An 18263-nucleotide genomic window follows, 5' to 3' on the forward strand; every position below is an offset into this window, starting at 1 on the left:
GTGGGAGGTGTTCCCCCTGCTTCCTGCTGACAAATCCTCACATCCTTTTTTGTCCTCTGTTATTTTCCGGAGTTTCTGGAGCGCCTTTTTCTCCCAGGGGTGCTGTACTTCACTCTCCAGCTTTAGGTAGTCTTTGTATTCCAGATGTTGCAGGGCTTCCTTGCACTTGACTCCCAGGATCTCTGACAATTTGGGCAGCCAGTATTTAGCATCCAGTCCTGCCTTCTTAAATGCCTCTGCCAGGAGCTGTGCCTCTGCATCCCCCTCTCGTGTGTCCTCCTGAGAAGCCATGGCTGTGGAGGAAGAAAAGAGACTTTCCCTAAGCTGAGTGTGTATCCCAGAGACAACACAGACAGACAGACAGACAGACAGACACACACAGACAGACACACACACAGACACACCCTGCCCTGGACAAGGTGCTGCCTTCACCATCTCCCACGCCCTCCCCCTAGGACTCCTCAATCTCCAACTGCAGTCAGCTGAGGGCATTCCTGGCTCTCTCCAGCACTGGCACAGCCCCCCTGCCCATCCAACAGCCCTGCCTGCATCCTGCACCCTCTGCCCAGCCCCACGGCTGCCCTGCTCGCTGGCTGCCCCAGCCTGCTGCTCCCAGCGCCAACAGGCAGCACTCACACACTCCCCCATGGGCACCCCACACTCCCCAGACACTCTCCCCCCACACTCCCCAGACACTCTCCCCCCACATCCAGCATGGCCACACGGGCTCTGACCTGTGCTGCTGCTCCAGCTGCCAGCACACAGCCCCTCCCTCGCCTCACTCATGCCTGCTCCCAGGAGCTGCTTCCTGGCACACTCAGGGGGCCCACCCCAGTGCAGGGGCAAAATCTACCTTGTCCCTGCCCACAGCTGTGCCTGGGACATTTTCTTGGCCCATCAGGAGTAGCTGGAGATACTGTTTGCTGAGTGGGAGAAGTGTCCTCTGTGATCTGCTGCTCGTTACCACTGAGGGTCTCATCCGGCAAGTGGCCATTGTTGGCCAGCTTGGCCACAGTCACCACGGAGCCACTGAGTTTAAAATCTCTGGTGACAGAAGGCAAAGTGCCAGCAAACCTTCACCCTTGGCCATGAGGAGAGCAGACTTCAGGGTGCTCATGGAGAAAGTTAGGGAGGGTCCCTGGGAAAAGGCTCTGGAGGGTGCTGGGCTCCATCAGTGCAGGTCACTTTGGATGGAAAATCCCCTGAAGTACAAGGCTGTCATGGGTCACAGCCAGCACTGGGCTCAGGAGGGGAAAGTCCTTCTCATCACACTGAATTTCTTTTTATGACATTAACCCACTGAAAGGAATAAGGGAGTGTCTTCACAAGCAAATGACTGGTAAAGATAAGACCTCAGTCTGCTGGTAAGATGAAATAGATACTGACAGCTGGAAGAAACAATGGGTAGGATTTCCATAGGAATTTCCTTAATTAGATTTACCCAAAACTGCGTTAATAAGCCACAAGAACAGAGACACAAGAAGAAGAAGAAAAGGGGAATGTGTATTGGGGGTGCCTGTATTAGGGGGTGATGTATATTAATTAGGTGTTCCCGGAAGTCTGTACCTCTCGAGTACCTCAGCCAATGGGGAAAGGGAGAGGGAACCTGCGGCTGGGAAATTAGGATAAAAGAGGCTGTGTCCTCTAGCAATTTGAGAGAGACCCCATGGGAAATGCCCATGACCTCTCCCTTTATTCATGAATAAAGTTACAGGACTCCTCTGTCTCCTTTTTGGACATAAACCTCTGGCGTTTGTGGATTAATTTTCCTGACAAATGGGGCCTCGGTCCAGGATCCTTCCACTGTCCGGGGGCAGCAGGCAGCAAGCAGAGCTGAAGGTGCACCTCACCCAGTTTTGGTGATCAGCTCCCCTTGGTGGCGGCTGTCACCGGGCGATTGATTGGGTACCCGAGACGGTCCAGGAGACAGACGAGTAGTGGACCAAGGAGGTCCATGAAGAGTCCGCAGGGAAGGACCACTGAAAATCTGACCGGTGAGTACAATGAGATCCTCGGAGAGTAAACCTGGGAGGGCACCCATGGAGGGTAGCTCAGGTAAAACAGGGCACCCATGGAGGGTTGCAAAGGTAAAGCTGGGAAGGGGTCCCAGCACAAGGGATGACTGATTGCCTGACCTGACCAAACCCTTTGACCTGTTTGTGCATGAACGTTTGCACCTTGCTTTAGGAGTGCTGGTTCAGAGGTTGGGCACAAGCAAAAGGGCTGTGGGATATTTTTCTAAACAGCTAGACAATGTGAGCAAGGGGTGGCCCAGCTGTCTTCGAGCTGTGGCAGCAACAGTCCTTCTGATACAAGAAGCTCGGAAACTGACCATGGGCCAGAAAATGACTGTCTATGTTCCACACATGGTCATCTTCATCCTGGAACAAAAGGGGGGCCACTGGTTATCCCCTAGCCGAATGCTTAAATATCAAGTGGCTCTATTGGAACAAGATGATGTGGAGTTAAAAACTACATCTGCCCTTAACCCAGCTATGTTCCTTGAAGGTGCACCAGATTACGAAGGGGCCATACAACATGACTGTCTTCTAACTATTGAACAAGTTTATTCCAGCAGAGAAGATTTGAAAGACACTCCACTGGAAAATCCAGACTGGGAACTCTTCACAGATGGTAGCAGCTTTGTGCAGGAAGGAAAACGAAAATCCGGGTATGCTGCAGTAACCCAGACTGAGGTAATTGAAGCTAATCCGTTACCTGTTAACACCTCTGCACAAAAGGCTGAACTCATTGCACTGCAGCGAGCCTTAGAGTTGTCTAAAGGTAAGAAGGTCAACATATGGACTGATTCTAAATATGCATTTGGAGTGGTACATGCTCATGGAGCTATCTGGAAAGAACGAGGGCTCCTCTCAGCACAAGGATCTCCTATTAAGTATGGAGATATTATTAAACAACTTCTGGATAGTGTTCAGCTACCAATCCAAGTGGCTGTTATGCACTGTAAAGCTCATCAATTTGGAAATACACCAACTAATGTTAGAAACAGATTGGCAGATAAAACTGCTAAAGAGGTAGCAGAGAAAAGCATCCTTATAGTTGTTCCATCAAAATACATGAACCTTCCACAAGTAACCCCGGAATACCAAACCCATGATAAAATGTTAGCTGAACACCTAAAAGCCCACCTAAACTCTGAGGGGTGGTGGGTGACACCACAAAAACAAGTTATAGTACCTCAAGCAGTAATGAGACAAATAGCTGAAGACAAGCATAAGAAAACACATTGGGGGGCAGAAGCTATTATTGATAGCTTAAAGCCACAAGTAGTCAGTGTAAGAATGTCTGGAATCATTAAAAGTATTGTTGGGAAATGTAAAATATGTTTGCAGAACAATCCTCAGTCCTACAAAATACCTTCTCATGGGACTATAAAAAGAGGAAATTGTCCAGGTGACTATTGGCAAATTGATTTCTCTGAATTACCTCGGCAAGAGGGATTTCGATACCTGCTAGTTTTGGTTGATACATTTTCTAGACGGCCTGAAGCTTTTCCCTGTCGCACCAACAAATCTAGAGAGGTTACTAAAATATTGTTAAAGGAAATAGCACCTCGGTTCGGAGTCCCCTTAGGAATGTCCTCTGATAGGGGACCCCATTTCATCGCAGATATTGTGCAAAACCTGTCCAAAACTTTAGGAATCAAATGGGATTTGCATACTCCTTGGAGACCACAATCCAGTGGCAGAGTTGAAAGAATGAATCAAAGTCTAAAAAGACAAATGAGTAAAATCTGTCAGGAAACCTCGCTTAAGTGGCCACAAGCTCTGCCTTTGGCTTTACTTAGAATCAGAATTCAGCCAAGTTCCAAAGAAAAGGTAAGCCCATTTGAAATCCTGTATGGAAGACTTTACCAAACCGTGATGGCTCCTGGGGAAAATCATGTAATGGGTGATCATCATTTGAAAGAGTATGTCATTTCCTTGAGAAAAACACTTTCATCGCTGCCTAAGTTTGTCATTTTAGCCTCACCAGTTCCATTGGATATTCAAGTGCACCCTCATCAGCCAGGAGATTGGGTTTACATCCGGTCGTGAAGTGAAGAACCCCTTCAGCCCAAGTGGAAAGGACCCTATCAAGTTCTATTAACTACTCATACAGCAGTAAAAACAACTGGTGGAGACTCCTGGATGCATTACTCGCGAATCAAACCAGCCCCAGACCCAGAAGAAACACTCTGGACAGTGCGACAAACAACTAATCCATTGCAGATAAAGCTGCAACGAAATCAGAGACGCTAAGATGAGAAATACTAAATGGTTTCTTTTATATTTTCAGAATAATTTGGTCTGGATAATTTTGTCTGGAATAGTCAACCATCCCAGCAAGGGCCTGAGACTGACAAATCTAGGCTCAAATCCCAGATGAGTAAGTGAGCGCACAAAGAAAAGTAGTGATATGTATTTTTCCTCTAACATGACACACATTGAACAAATACTACCTGACCCCTGGAAGAGAAACTCACACCTAAAACTCATGCAACCTGTAACTCTGATAACAAACAGCAGCAACTGCTGGATTTGCTCTCAGTTTCCCACCCACTCAGACAAAAGTATACAACTAATGGGACTTCCCATCCCAAACACATTCTCCAATAGCTTTCCCCCAGTTGATGTAATGCACCTTTTTAAAGAAAAGGTAACACGCAACACCTTAGATAAACAAATCCTATCAGTAAAATTAACAGCTGTGAATGCCTCTTGTGTTCAGAGATGTCCAGAGAAATCAGGGGCAGCCCCTCTCAAACAAACAAAGTCACCTAATTGTATGTCGAGAATAATGGTAGGAAATTACCCGAAATGTAATTCATACTTAGATGTAACAAATAAAAGTATCCTAAATACACAATGGTGGCCTATTCCCGATAACATAGGATACTACTAGCTATGTGGGAATTCAGCTAGAAAAGCTCTGCCACCTAAATGGCAAGGAATATGCACTATTGGGACTGTGGTACCAGAAATAGGTATCATTAGTAAATCAGAATTCCCCAAAGGACATCTGCGATCCTTTATTATGCGACATAAACGAACTCTAAATCCATTAGTTGAAAAGTCCTCTGGATTTGACAAGTTCATGAGAGGACTTGTACCATGGTTAGGAGTACCTGAATTAGAAAAGGCCATCGTAAACATCTCTGGAGTTATTGAGCAAATAGAAAACCGAACCAGTGATGCAATTAGTGCTTTACAACAAGAAGTCACTAGCCTTTCTAATGTAGTCAAAGAAAATCGAATGGCCCTAGATCTGATTCTGGCTTCCAAAGGTGGAGTGTGCACAGTCATTAATACCAGCTGCTGTGTGTACATTGATCAGACCCAAAGAGTATAAACTGACTTAGAAGAAATAAGGAAAAATTCTGAAATTTTTCAAGAAATCCAAAAGAACCAGGGAGTAGATATATTTGACTGGATTACATCATGGATTCCAAATCTGAATGCGATCATAAGAAAACTAATTGGCATTGCTATCATAGTTCTGACCTTAATAATTGGCATATGGATCTTAATGCAAGTTTGCAAATTAGGGTGTAAAACATTGTGCAAACTTAATGAAAACAAACTCATATAAAAATCTAAAGTTTAAGAAAGGTCTCTAAGGATGGCTGACTATTCCGAGAATAATTTTATTTTCATTTTTGTTATTTGAATTAACTTAGTTTAGATGATAAGTTAAGTGGAAGTGACCTTAAAGAAATTATGGTCACTTCCAAAGGGGGGAATTGTCAGAAAAATATAACTTAAGAAATTTTATTGTATCTCTCTAGCTAGCTTTAATTGACTTTACCTAGGGAAAGGAGCTTTTCTTTAGTTTTTTTAGAGATATAGTATCACCCTAAAGAGATGGGATTAACATACCACGGACTGGGAGTAAACCCCGAAGATAACCAGAAAGATAAAGACCATTAACAGAACATCCTCGAGACATTGTGGCACCAACTGGACATCCACAGGTCATGGGGTTATCACAGACATTCGCCAGATACCATCTGCAGCAAGGGTTTTGACTGTATAAAATTCGGGAGAAAATTCTCTGAGGTTATGTGTTCTTGGAATGCTTTCCTAGGCACATCCTGGCCAGCAAATAAAGTAATGCCTGATTCTCTATCACTTCAAATACAGTGTTAGAGGGTTTTTCTTATTTTCCCGCAGATTCGGTGACAGAACCAGCGGCTGGGAAATTAGGATAAAAGAGGCTGTGTCCTCTAGCAATTTGAGAGAGACCCCATGGGAAATGCCCATGACCTCTCCCTTTATTCATGAATAAAGTTACAGGACTCCTCTGTCTCCTTTTTGGACATAAACCTCTGGCGTTTGTGGATTAATTTTCCTGACAAATGGGGCCTCGGTCCAGGATCCTTCCACTGTCCGGGGGCAGCAGGCAGCAAGCAGAGCTGAAGGTGCACCTCACCCAGTTTTGGTGATCAGCTCCCCTTGGTGGCGGCTGTCACCGGGCGATTGATTGGGTACCCGAGACGGTCCAGGAGACAGACGAGTGGTGGACCAAGGAGGTCCATGAAGAGTCCGCAGGGAAGGACCACTGAAAATCTGACCGGTGAGTACAATGAGATCCTCGGAGAGTAAACCTGGGAGGGCACCCATGGAGAGTAGCTCAGGTAAAACAGGGCACCCATGGAGGGTTGCAAAGGTAAAGCTGGGAAGGGGTCCCAGCACAAGGGATGACGCTGCCAAAAATGTAAGGACATGGACGCCCAAGGAGGGCAGTAAGGGAGAGTCGAGAAGGGGTCTCGACAATCCATGCCTAGAGGGAGGCAACAAGGGAAACTGCAGTGGATTTTGTTGTCTAGGGGTGAGTTGGCCCCCTGGTGCCTTTGGGAGAAGCAGGTCTGATACCTGCAGTGGATGTTGCAGCTGCTGTGATGTTTGTGTTTGCGTGCGTGTCTGTGTGTGTGTGTGTTCATGTGCACAAATTACTTGCACTAATTTATATTTTCATGCAGGGACGGCCACGGGATTAAAAAAAAAAAAGTAACTAATTGAGTGTTAATACATGTTTTGAACGCGTATTGAATTTTGGGGTGTATGCTGTTTCTCTGTGTGTGCTAATAGGTATCTCTGTGGGACTCGTGTGTGTGTGTAGCTGAAGAAATGTGGTTTGTTACCAAGAGAGCCATATCAGCATATAATACTGACTTTAAAGAAGGACAATAGAAGTAAATCTCTGGAATATGGTTGTGTAAAATGTTGTAGTATAAAGAGGTGTCTGATGTATGATCCCGTAGAAAAAGAGGTGTGGGGCTGGGAGCACGGGCTGGGGGCCTGTGGGGAGGTGCAGAGCCGAGCTGGGGCTGTGGGACAGCTCCAGGCTCAGCACCGGGCAGTCCCTGACCCTGCCACCCCTGGGGCAGGGGCGGCTGTGGCCTCCCAGCCTCCGTGAGGTTGCGGGACACACCGATCCCATGCCCCCGGGGAGTGCTGGAGGGGGAGCTGCGTTTGGACACTGCAGAAGGAATATCTGGGAAATGCAGATTCTACATGGAAAGGCTAGGATTGTCTGTTAGGAGTTTTGTTTGGGTCACTGGAATGATTTTGAAATGTGGGGGAACGAGCACCCCCAGGCAGTAGTGGGGGTGGGGGCTGGAGGAAGGGTAGAATAAGCCCCTGAACGAACTGGTTAGAAAGGTACTGCAAATGTATGTAAGGAGGGATAAGGGAAAGGCAAGGGCAAAGGTGATGCCAAAGGTATTACAGCCCCAAAGGAATAAACTGCGGGGCCCCCGGGACAGTGGAGAAGGGGTTGGTCACCAAGACGTGGCAAAGGCATTTCCCCCTCGGCAGGGGAGAGCCAGCCGGGGCAGAGGGGACGCTGGAAGCGGGAATGTCTGCAGAAACAGCTGGATCCTCAGGAGGAGGAAATCCAGAGGACAACGGAGATGGATTGTTAGGGATGTCAGGGGCTTCCGTTTTACCAGGGACCCACCCCACAGGAGCCCGTGAGAAATTTTAAATGGGTCCGGATCGGGAGGAGGTGTGTTTCCTAGTAGGCACAGGAGCCTCTCGTTCCACTTTGAATTTTATCCACAAGGGGGGGCAGTTGTCAAAAAGATCTTTAATTATGCAAGGGGTGAGTAGAAAGGAAGAGCGAGTGTGTTTTATTAGTTGATGTGGCGCATAAGTTTCAAATGCGTGAATTTCCGTTTGTTCCTAATTGTGATTGTAATTTACTGGGAAGAGATTTGCTGGCTAAAGTGGGAATGCACACTAGCATTGTGAAAAACAATACAGAAGCTAACACTGTGGTATCTTTTTGTGTAAAATGTCTGAGAAAGCTCATACTGACATAAACCCAGAAGCATGGGCAGCCTCAGGAAAAAAAAAAGTATAAGAATTAATAATGAAAGAAATATATATATGAATAACTAATTGGCTAGCCCCTATTTAAAATAATTATAACAGTGATTTGGGTATTAGCGCCTGGTGAAAATATGAGTGCATATTTTCAAAGTCTTTGGTGTATACAAGAATTTAGGTTCTGTATATTTTGGAGTTAGTCTCCTACTTGGGTTAAAATGCAATTGGCAAGGCATTTTAACCTTGCAAAGAAGTCTCCTGCTTGGGTTACGCTGAGTGGTTGGTTTTTTTATGAGCAGAGTTTTACTCAGGTGCTTATGAATTATTTTCAGAATGCACGTGTACCTGTGTGTGTGTGTGCTAGTTTTGTGAGTGCTGGGACATAAAATAAATGGCCCTGAAATAAAGTAATTCGCTGAAAGAGTGTTGAAACAACTTTGGAGTGTCTGTTCGATTTTAGTATGTGCCAATTAGGTATTGGTTTGGATGGGTTTGGCTTTTTTTATGCGTGCTTGCTTGGCCTAACCGTTTCGAGCAGTCAGGGCCTAGCAGTCAGTCTAAACAAAGCTTTAGAAATGCAAATTAACTGCTGAGGAGAAAAAAAAAATTAGAACTGCTGAAGGGAAGGTGTGCACCAGGTGTGTCTCTCTGTCCAGGCTGTTCAGGCAGCCAAGAGCGTGACAATATGTGCCTGGTGCAAACCCCCAAAGAGGGGGTTCAGTCCTCTCTGCATGGTTTGCTGTCATGAAAAGCCAGAATTGGCAGCTTAAAATCCTGAAGCCAATTCTGTAAAGTACACTGTTAGTTTGCAAGGTGTTTGTGGGGCAAATGTTGCTCTCCCATGCTTTGGGAATTTGGCAGCTACTCTTGGGGAACACGGCAGCCTGTTGCTAGTTTTCTAAGTTGCTGGATCCAGGGGCTGGCCTCATTGTCTGCAGAGACTGTGCAGCCACAGCTTTGGGGTCTGAGGCTCGAAAGCTGAATCTGGGAGGATATCTGATTGTTAAAAGCTTCACACCAAGTTAAAGCTTTGTTAACTGAAAGAACTTCCAAGTGGTTGACCAGCGCTCGGTTATTGTACTGTGAATCTTGTTTAGTAAAACAAGAGGATCTAGAATTGAAAAACGAGGGGGTTTGACTCAGCCTCCTTGAGGGGGTTGAAGAGAACCCATGACTGCACGGCGTTCAGGTGATAAATCTGCAGACCCGATCTAGGGAAGATTCGCGGAGCACTCCCTGGTCTGGGGAGAGAATGTGTTTAGTAGTGAGTCTTCAAGAGTAATAGAAGAGAACAACTTGAAAGATACACTATCATTAATGAAAGAGAGTTAAAAGAAGTGAGACATTGCCTCTCCCATAGTCAGTTCGAGCAGCAGAGCTGTAGGTGCTTGTGAAATCCTGCGAGCTATACCAGGGCAGGATAGTGAGTATTTTTACTATTTCTAAAGATGCATATAGAGTAATACATGCATTTAAGAAATTATAGGAAGAAAGAGGTTTATTAACCTGCAGGAGTAAAACATTAGTTCGTTAGAGCTTAATTTCTCACTTATTAGAAACTTGATTTGTATAAGAATTTCCAGTGGGGAATTGAAAGAGGCAAGAATTCATCCTTCTCCCACTCTAACATGTGCTATCACTGTGCAAGTTTGTTTTAACATCCTTCAGTGTGTCCTCATCAGATAAAAAGCTGTGTGAGACAAGGAACCACTCAAGCCACAGAAGCAAAAGAACTGCTGACTGCCCTCACGGCTGTGAGATCCACAGCCAGAGACTCCTCTCCAGTGTGAAACTCCAGACAAAGAGGACACAAAAGAACAATATTGGACAATATAATATACAGTAAATTGGTTAAAAGATGCAACACCAAAATGAAACACATTAAATGGTTTTGCTTTTGTATTTCCAGAACAGTGTTATCCACAGTCAGCTATCCTAGCAAAACCTTGTAATAATTGTAATGGCAAGTATGGCTTCAGATGCAAAAGGGTAAGTAAGCCAGGAAAAAAAAAAAGCTATACCCTTTTTAATGCATGCACATGAAACAATGACCACATTAGCTCATGAGCTTAAATCTAAATTTGTGAAATTGAAATATAACAATAACAAAATAATTTTATTTTTAAAATGAAAAGCTTTCAAAAGGATGGCTGGCTCTTTTACTAAGTATCTCTAACTGTTGCTGTTATATGCATATTTTTTTGTCCAATGTTTGAAAATGCTAAGCCCCACAAAAAGAAAATACTGCTTTTGAAAAATCGCTGAAAGTCATAGACCAATCTGCGAGGCTTTGGGCTCTGCAATTTAAAAGATAATTTTAAATTTAAAATAGCAGTTACTCTTAGAATTTCTATAGATTCTGCCTTTCTCTTTCTTCAAAATAACTGCTCAAAATTCTAGACCTATAGGAAAGCTAATATGTAAAAATCAAACTAAGGTAAAACCAAAGCCCAAGAGTTAGCCAGTGGCCCCAGGGCAGAGTTGACATTAAATATATGAACACAGGTGCCCATAAACTTTTGCCCTTGGGATGACAAAGTCGCTGTGCAATAAGACCAGTATCTCTCCACATCAGTGTTGTTCCTCAACTAACAGGGCTTACTCCGAACTTTCATACTAATAGATAGACCCACCAATTTTCACATCTTTGCCAGGTAGTTTATACCCTGGCCCGAAGTCAGTGAACTAAAGAAGAATCTTTCTGCCACTGTGGAGACCATAATGAATGCCGCTGCAGATGCCATAAAAGCACAGCAAATCGAGATAAAGAGCATCTCACAAATTAACTACAGATTTGCTGTATGCCAGAGGAGAAAGAGTATGTACAGTTATAAATACAAGCTGTTGCAATTATGTTAATCCTAACTTAAACAAATGGATGTAATAGTTATTTGTGTTATTGCATTGTTATTTACTGTCTGCAATAGTAGTTATTGTTGTATGATATTATGTACTTGGAATTGGGATGCTTATATTCAATGGCAAAAGCACAAATTTAGACATGAGATAGAGAAAAGGACTTACTTCCATGACATACAAGATTTGTAAAGAACTACAAAATTACAAAAAGATAAGGAGGGATGGAGAAAGGACTGGTCAAATAGAAAACCCAAATCTATCTGCACTTCAACCATTCTTGTTTCTTTGAGCTTTTGCCCCTTCCACCAGCACGGCACCCGTCAGTTCTGGCCTTGTGGATTCCCTTAATCTTATCAAGATAAAAGGGGGCAAAAGGAATCCTTTTGCCATTGAGCACAAGAAATCACTAGTAATGTTAATGACTTATGAGAAGTAATTTGTTTAACCACTCCTATCCTGGAGAATGTAATGAATATTCATGAATTTTACCTATAACACTGTGCCTTTGGAGGTACTGGTGTGTGTGTGTTTGGTGGAAACAATTCCCACACACCCAGTGCATCGAATAAAGCAAATACCCACTGCTCTGATGTGATAAATACATGTCATAATGTTGGCTTTTCGCAAATATTACAATGGATACTATGTGTATTGTTTTAATTCTTTTCTTATAGAGGTAGCCTGGTTGTGAAAAATTGCTGTGTAATGATGACTAAGGTCTTTCTTTCTAGTACTAGCTGAGTTTAACAGTAGTAAAATGGCTGTTATAGTTTTATTAGAATGCTTGAACTGTCTGCTTGAACTGGATAACATCCCTCGAATGGACACTGCCTCTGACATTCCAACTATCAGCACCTGTTGCCTGCAAGAACCACAATCTGGGAGTGATAACAGGATCAATGACAGACGACTGCGCATGCTCCCAGGAGATGGATCAGTTCCCAGAACATGCAAAATAGTTTGGAGAAAAATATGAATATGTATAACTGTTTATGAATATGCATTAGGCTGAAGAGTATGTAAAGGGTGTCTCTGTCCATACCAGGCGTGCTTTTCTGGCTGAATGCCAAAGCACCCAGCGCTGACCTTTTGCTTTTATCTGTCCCCTATTGTCTTTATTAAACCTTTTTAATCCTAACAGGAGAGTGGAAAAACCTTGTTTTTCACAACTGGAGACTCGTCCGGGATGAACACTTTGCCTCCGAGACCTGGGGTTAGCAGAGAATCCAATAGTACTTGAATGTCTAACCCTAGGAGCCAGGAATTTCCTAGTAATTAGTAGGGAAAAAAGTAATTTCCTAGTAATAAGTAGGGAAAAAAGAAGTTTAGTAGGAGGGCTAACTGGGAAGGGGTCCCCAGGGAGGGGTTAGACCCCCTAGGAAAAAGGAACCCGGAGTTTCCTGGTAGAAATCTACTGGGAGACAGGGGACGAGAGTAAAAGTCCCCAAATTCCAAGTAAGGGAAAAAATTGCCAGATTGAGGGTAAAAACCACACAAAGACTAGAGAAAAAAGTACTCTGGACGCGAAGTGTGGGATAGCAGACCCAAGAGAATCTGGGACTAAAGGACCATACTTGAGAGTTTACCATTCTATTTAAAACACAGAATCTGTGAGGAATCAGTTAAAAAGTAAAAATTGCTTTATTATTGTATTGTTGTGAGTGAAAATGAATGATATAAGAATATAAAGGTGGGAGAATGTGAATGAATGGGAAAACGTGATTAATTTAAACTCTGGTATTTGAAAGGAGGTGGATATAATATACAGGAAAGGGGGGGGGGGGGGGGTTGTGCTATAAAGGAGGTAGAGGCGTGGGTGAGAACAAAGAAAGAGGCCAGGAAGGAAAAGGAAAAATGGGACAAAAAGGAAGTAAAATAGGTTCAGGAAAAAAGGGAGAAAGGAAAGATTGGGATCCACCGGAGCCACCCTCCCCTCTGTTTGTGCAGGTGCGGCGGGCGCCGCTCTGCCTCCAGCAGCCAGACATGCCGGAGTCCCGCCGGGCTTACATGCCATGGCTCCCAGGCACGCGGCGGCCCCGCTTCAGCCGGGTGCCCTACCCCATGCCCCCAATCCTACTGCACCCACGCTGGGGGCCCTTCCAATGGACCCGGGCCGGCCCAGCTCTAGCCTGCACTCCGACCCACATGGCTACCGGAGGAGGAAAACCTACTTCCGCCCCGCTGTAGTTCCGTTTCCGCCGGCTGCCCTACCCACTTCCGGCCCCAACTCTATGACCCTGGAGGACTCAGCTGTCTCTTCCGCTTTTGCCCTGACTGGTAGCCCCGAGTTTCGATAACGGGACAGCGTATCAGAATGCTGGGAGAAACTCAGTCAGCACTCAAAGGCAGCCTGATAATCCCTCCCCTGCCACTACTCCGAAACAAGGGAAAAGGGTCCCTCTCCTCTAAAGTTATGGGGATTGAAGAGCAGAAAGGGAGGGGTCACGAAATTAGCTTATTCCCCTCACGAGAAGTCCCCATGAGGGAAGTACAAGGGGGCATAGGTTTAGTAAATGCCCCTCTGACCTCCTCCGAGGACAGACATTTTAAGAAGGAAATTAAAGGGTTATTAAAGGATCCCATAGGTGTAGCTGAGACATTGGATCAATTTTTAAGCCCCAGTATTTATACTTGGGAAGAGATCTAATGAGTATTATATTTTCCCAAGAAGAGAGACAGATGATTAGAGCTGCTGGAATGAGAATTTGGGAATAGAGATAATATACAAGGTCCCTCAGGAGACCAGAAGATGCCAATAGCACTCCTAAGTGGAATCGCAACGAGGAGGCAGGGAGGGGGCATATAATTGATTATCGTAATTTAATAATCAAAAAGATAAGTAAAGGCAACCAAAAGCTAAATCCTGAGAGGATTGCAGGGATTTTATCTCTCCCCAGCTCCTTCTTCAAAGAAGGAAGTAAGAAGATTACTTGGATTATTGGGATACTGTAGATTATGGATTGAAGGATATACTCAAGCAGTAAAATTCAAGATCAGTCTGGGAAGTGGAGGCTTTCTGATGGGAGGCAGTTGCTTAATAAGCCACTGACTAGAAAAACATTAGAAATATGCATCAAAAGACTCCTTGGGGTACTCAGGCATTGTGTGATCATTTTTTAAGGAATTATGGATGTATTGGGGTCTTTGGAGTGGCAAAACAAGTAACTGAAAAATGCATAACTTGCCAGAAAGTAAATAAAAAAGTAATGAGAAAATGACGCCAGGGGGTCGTGAATTAGTTTTGAGACCATTCCAGAGTATCCAAGTGGACTTTACTGAACTTCCCCAAGTACAGAGGTGGAAGTTTCTATTGGCAATAATAGACCATTTGACTCATTGGGTAGAAGCAGTCCCTACAGCTAATGTAGTATGTAAAACCCTCATGGAACAAATGATTCCCAGGTATGGAATGGTTAATAGAATAGACTCAGATAGAGGAACACACTTTACATCAAGAGTATTACAGCAGATAACTCAAGCCTTGGGAATAAAATGGGAATTACATACCTCGTGGCACTCACAAAGTTTGGGTAGGGTAAAGAGAATGAACCAGCCTTAAAAAAAAAAAGAAAAAAACACTTTAACAGAACTGATGATTGAAACACAAATGTCCTGGGTAAAATGTTTACCACTGGCTCTGTTGAGAATCCGAACACAACCCAGGTCAGATCTGGGAGTGTCACCTTATGAGATGATGTTTGGGCTACCCTTTCTGACCACCCAAACACAAAAAAACCAAAAAACCCCAAAAACAATTTTAAAAAAACCCTCCAAATATCCCCCAAAAAACAAAAAACAAATAAAAAAACACAGAAAAAAAAACAAAAACAAAAAACCCACAAAAAACAAGAACAAAAACAAAAAACCAAACAAAACCCCCCAAAAAAACCCCAAAAACGAAAAACAAACAAATAAAACCTAAAAAAAAACCCAAAAAAATCCCCAACCATGCAAAAAAAACCCCCCAAAACAATTGAAATTGAAACGGAACATTTCTGTGACAAATTTCCTTTGAGGCTTGTGTATAATGAATGTAAATTTTCATTACTAAGAAAGCCAAAGGGCAGGTAGGTTACAAGTAGAACATACAGAAATACTACTTCCCAGTAACTGTATAAAAAGCTAATAAAATTTATTAGCAGTGAGGAGGGGAGGAGCAGGAAATACTGTAATTGAAAAATGTTTTTTCTGCTATATGGTTTCTCTACTCAGGCTTGGTATTTTTTTCCTTTTGTTTTTAAATGAATTATCAATTTAATCATAAAAATAGTGTACAAAAATATGCTTTGCTACCCTTTATCTAGCATATTTACCTCTCCTTAGAGAACTGTTTAACTAGCCGCCATGTTCACTCGAGACCACTAGATGGTGCTCCTCTGTTAAAAGATAATTATTTCTGTCTGAATTGCTGTTAAAAGCTAATTTTCCCCCAATAATTGTGGTTCTGGTCAGTTGTTTACATGGAGTGTAATTGCAGCAGCCACCACTGAATGTATTCAAAGTCTTTTAAGGCCCAGAATGTTGTTTTTTTCATTTGTAAATTTTTTTTAAAAATATATAAATTTATAAGGCAAGTACACAGACTGGGGAGTGAGAGCCCAGGCTGGGCTCTGCTTGGGGTCCCAGCAGAATCACACAAAGAGAGTTGGTTTGTGTGTCAAGTCATGCCAGTCAGAAATCCTTACATAGATTTGTTTTGTGAGTTGAAAAATGACTTAGATTTACGGAAGAAATGTGGTTTGCTACCTAGAGAACCAAAGCAGTCTGTGATACTGGCTTTAGAGAAGAATAATAAAAGTGAACCTCTGGAATATAGTTGTGTAGAATGTTGTGGTGGGAAGAAGTGTCAGAAGCATGATTCTGTAGAAGAAGAGATTGAATTTTCAGTTTCCCCTGGAAGAAGGGAAAGGGGGGCAGCCGCTGGGGAGCCTCCCGCAGCACGGCATGCTCAGAATGCTCAGCCAGCAACCTTAGATCAGCATTTCCCACAGACAGATCCGCGGTGGGACCCCAATAACCCAGGGCACAGGGAGCTATTGACTCGGTATCAGAGGTTGATCGCGTTTGGCATAAGGCATGGTATTCCAAAAGCTATAAATATATCAAAGCTGTATCAAATAGTCCAAGGAAAAGATGAACCCCCTTCTGACTTTTATCAGCGGCTTTTAGATGTGGCCAGGAAATATACTAATCTGGACCCTGAAAGAGAAGGGGATGCATTGCTGTTAACAACAATATTTGTGGGGCAATCTGCTCCAGACAGAAGAGGAAAGCTTCAAAAACTGGAAGGGGAAGATTCCAGAAATACGAACAAATTGCTGGATATAGCCTGTAAAGTTTACAGCAACAGAGAAAACATTAGAGATATTCCAGCCTGCAGGGCACTAGTCGAGCTTTTCGCTATAAAAACACCCTCCGCAGCACATCCCGCGTTGACCCCTACTCCTTTCGTGATTCTGTCGCCTGCCGCTGGAACCCTGCAGGGCACCGCGCGCTACACCCCAGTACCCGGGGTCCCGCTGGCCCCGGCCTCCCCCTTTCCCCGTGCCATCCCCACCCCCCTATTCGCCCAGCTCCGTCAGCGTCACCGCAGCTCCGCCCCTCTCCTCCGTTCCTACGACTCCACCCACCAGCGTCACCGCTGTACCACCCTCCTTCCCCACCCCTGCGGTCCCCTCTACTGTTGCCGTCACTGTGGCCCCCGCCCCCCTCCCCCCACCCGCACCGCCTCTCTCTCGCTGCTGTCACTGCGGCGACCCCCTCCACCCCCGCCCCCCGCCGCCTCTCTCTTCCTGCCGCCCCGCCCCATTCCCGCCCCCCGCACCCTTCCCCGCACCCTTCCCTGCTCCTGTCCAGCCCCGGCCATGGCAGAGCCCGGCGGGAGCAGCCCAGCCGCCGCGCTCCTTCGCCGCCGTTCCTGAGGCCCCTCCCCCCTCGCTCCAGCTGCTGCGGGGTCCCTCACTGATATAATCGCGGCTACCCCCGCCTCACCCCCCCCACCCCCGCGGGGCTGGCTGCTCCCCTCCTGTTTCCCGCGAGCTAAACCCGTGTTCAGTCTGTTATCACTGCAATGGCCAACAATCCAGTAGCTATAGCCTCCTATGACCCCACTGCCCGTCACGGCATGCTCGCAGCACGGCCCCGCAGCCGGCACGCCGCCCCTCCTGCCCCCCGACACCCCAACATCTTCTCCCGTTGGCGAGAATCCGCCGCCGCCGCCGCTCCCCGCCCTGGACCCAAGCACGGTTGTGCCATCTCTTCAGCAGCCTCCGGCTCTCCAGCTAACATATAGCACAGCCCCGCCGCTTCCTGCAACCTCTTATGTCCCAGCGCTGCCGGCTGCGGCTCCAACCACCGTCTGTACAACTCCACCATCCCCTGTGCTGTACAACCCGCCGCCTTGCATTCAAATCACCGCCACCATGAATCGTCACACGAACCCCGTGCAACAATCAGCGCATACGCAGCTCCTACAACCCCCGATCACACAGCGCTTCTGAGTCACCCAATCCAACCCCCCAACACTCAAACCGCGCAACGAGGAGAGGGAGGCTATGTTATAACAGCCACAACCCCCTGTGAGCCACTAGGTGGTGGCCCGCTCTAAGTAATAACGAAGATCGTCCGCTTCTCACAGCCCCGCTTTGAGAGAGCAGTAGTTTAAAAAACCCGGGCATATCTCTCAGATACTGGCTGCAATAAAACTGTAAAAATCCGTTTTGATCTTACCTCTCCTGCTGTGGAAAGGTAAGCGGTAGGTTTTTCCGGAAACTTCCTAGTTTTTTCAATCCCAGTCACTTCCCTCCCGCAGTGCCAGCGAGTAGAGGGGTGAAGCAGCACATTTCTCAGTCCAAAATAAGAACTTAGGATCCCCCCTCCTCCTGCTTGGCTCGTCAGAACTAATGCCTAAAATGCAGTATAGGAAAAAGGGTATTACCTTGGTTTAATATGGTGCACCTTTGTCAAAGGTGGTACCACGACGAGAAGTACTTCAACTAAAGAACTTACGGACTATGCTTTTGAGTATAATTATCTAAAATTCCCCAGTGAGAAACACAACAAATGACTTGT

At 45.2% G+C, this 18263-nt stretch overlaps 1 long non-coding RNA gene across 1 annotated transcript; it reads right to left on the bottom strand.

Annotated features, from left to right (window-relative positions):
• Positions 1-10: 10 nt before the first annotated feature.
• LOC146440536 (uncharacterized) lies at positions 11-18161 on the bottom strand. Its single transcript, XR_014851424.1, has 3 exons — positions 17922-18161; positions 14700-14746; positions 11-293 (listed from the first exon to the last, which is right to left on the bottom strand). It is a non-coding gene; the product is annotated as an uncharacterized LOC146440536 (long non-coding RNA).
• Between the last annotated feature and the right edge of the window lie 102 nt (positions 18162-18263).

This window comes from Lichenostomus cassidix, chromosome 3, assembly GCF_008360975.1.
Source record: "Lichenostomus cassidix isolate B80296 chromosome 3, HeHo_3.0, whole genome shotgun sequence".
NCBI classification, from domain to species: domain Eukaryota; kingdom Metazoa; phylum Chordata; class Aves; order Passeriformes; family Meliphagidae; genus Lichenostomus; species Lichenostomus cassidix.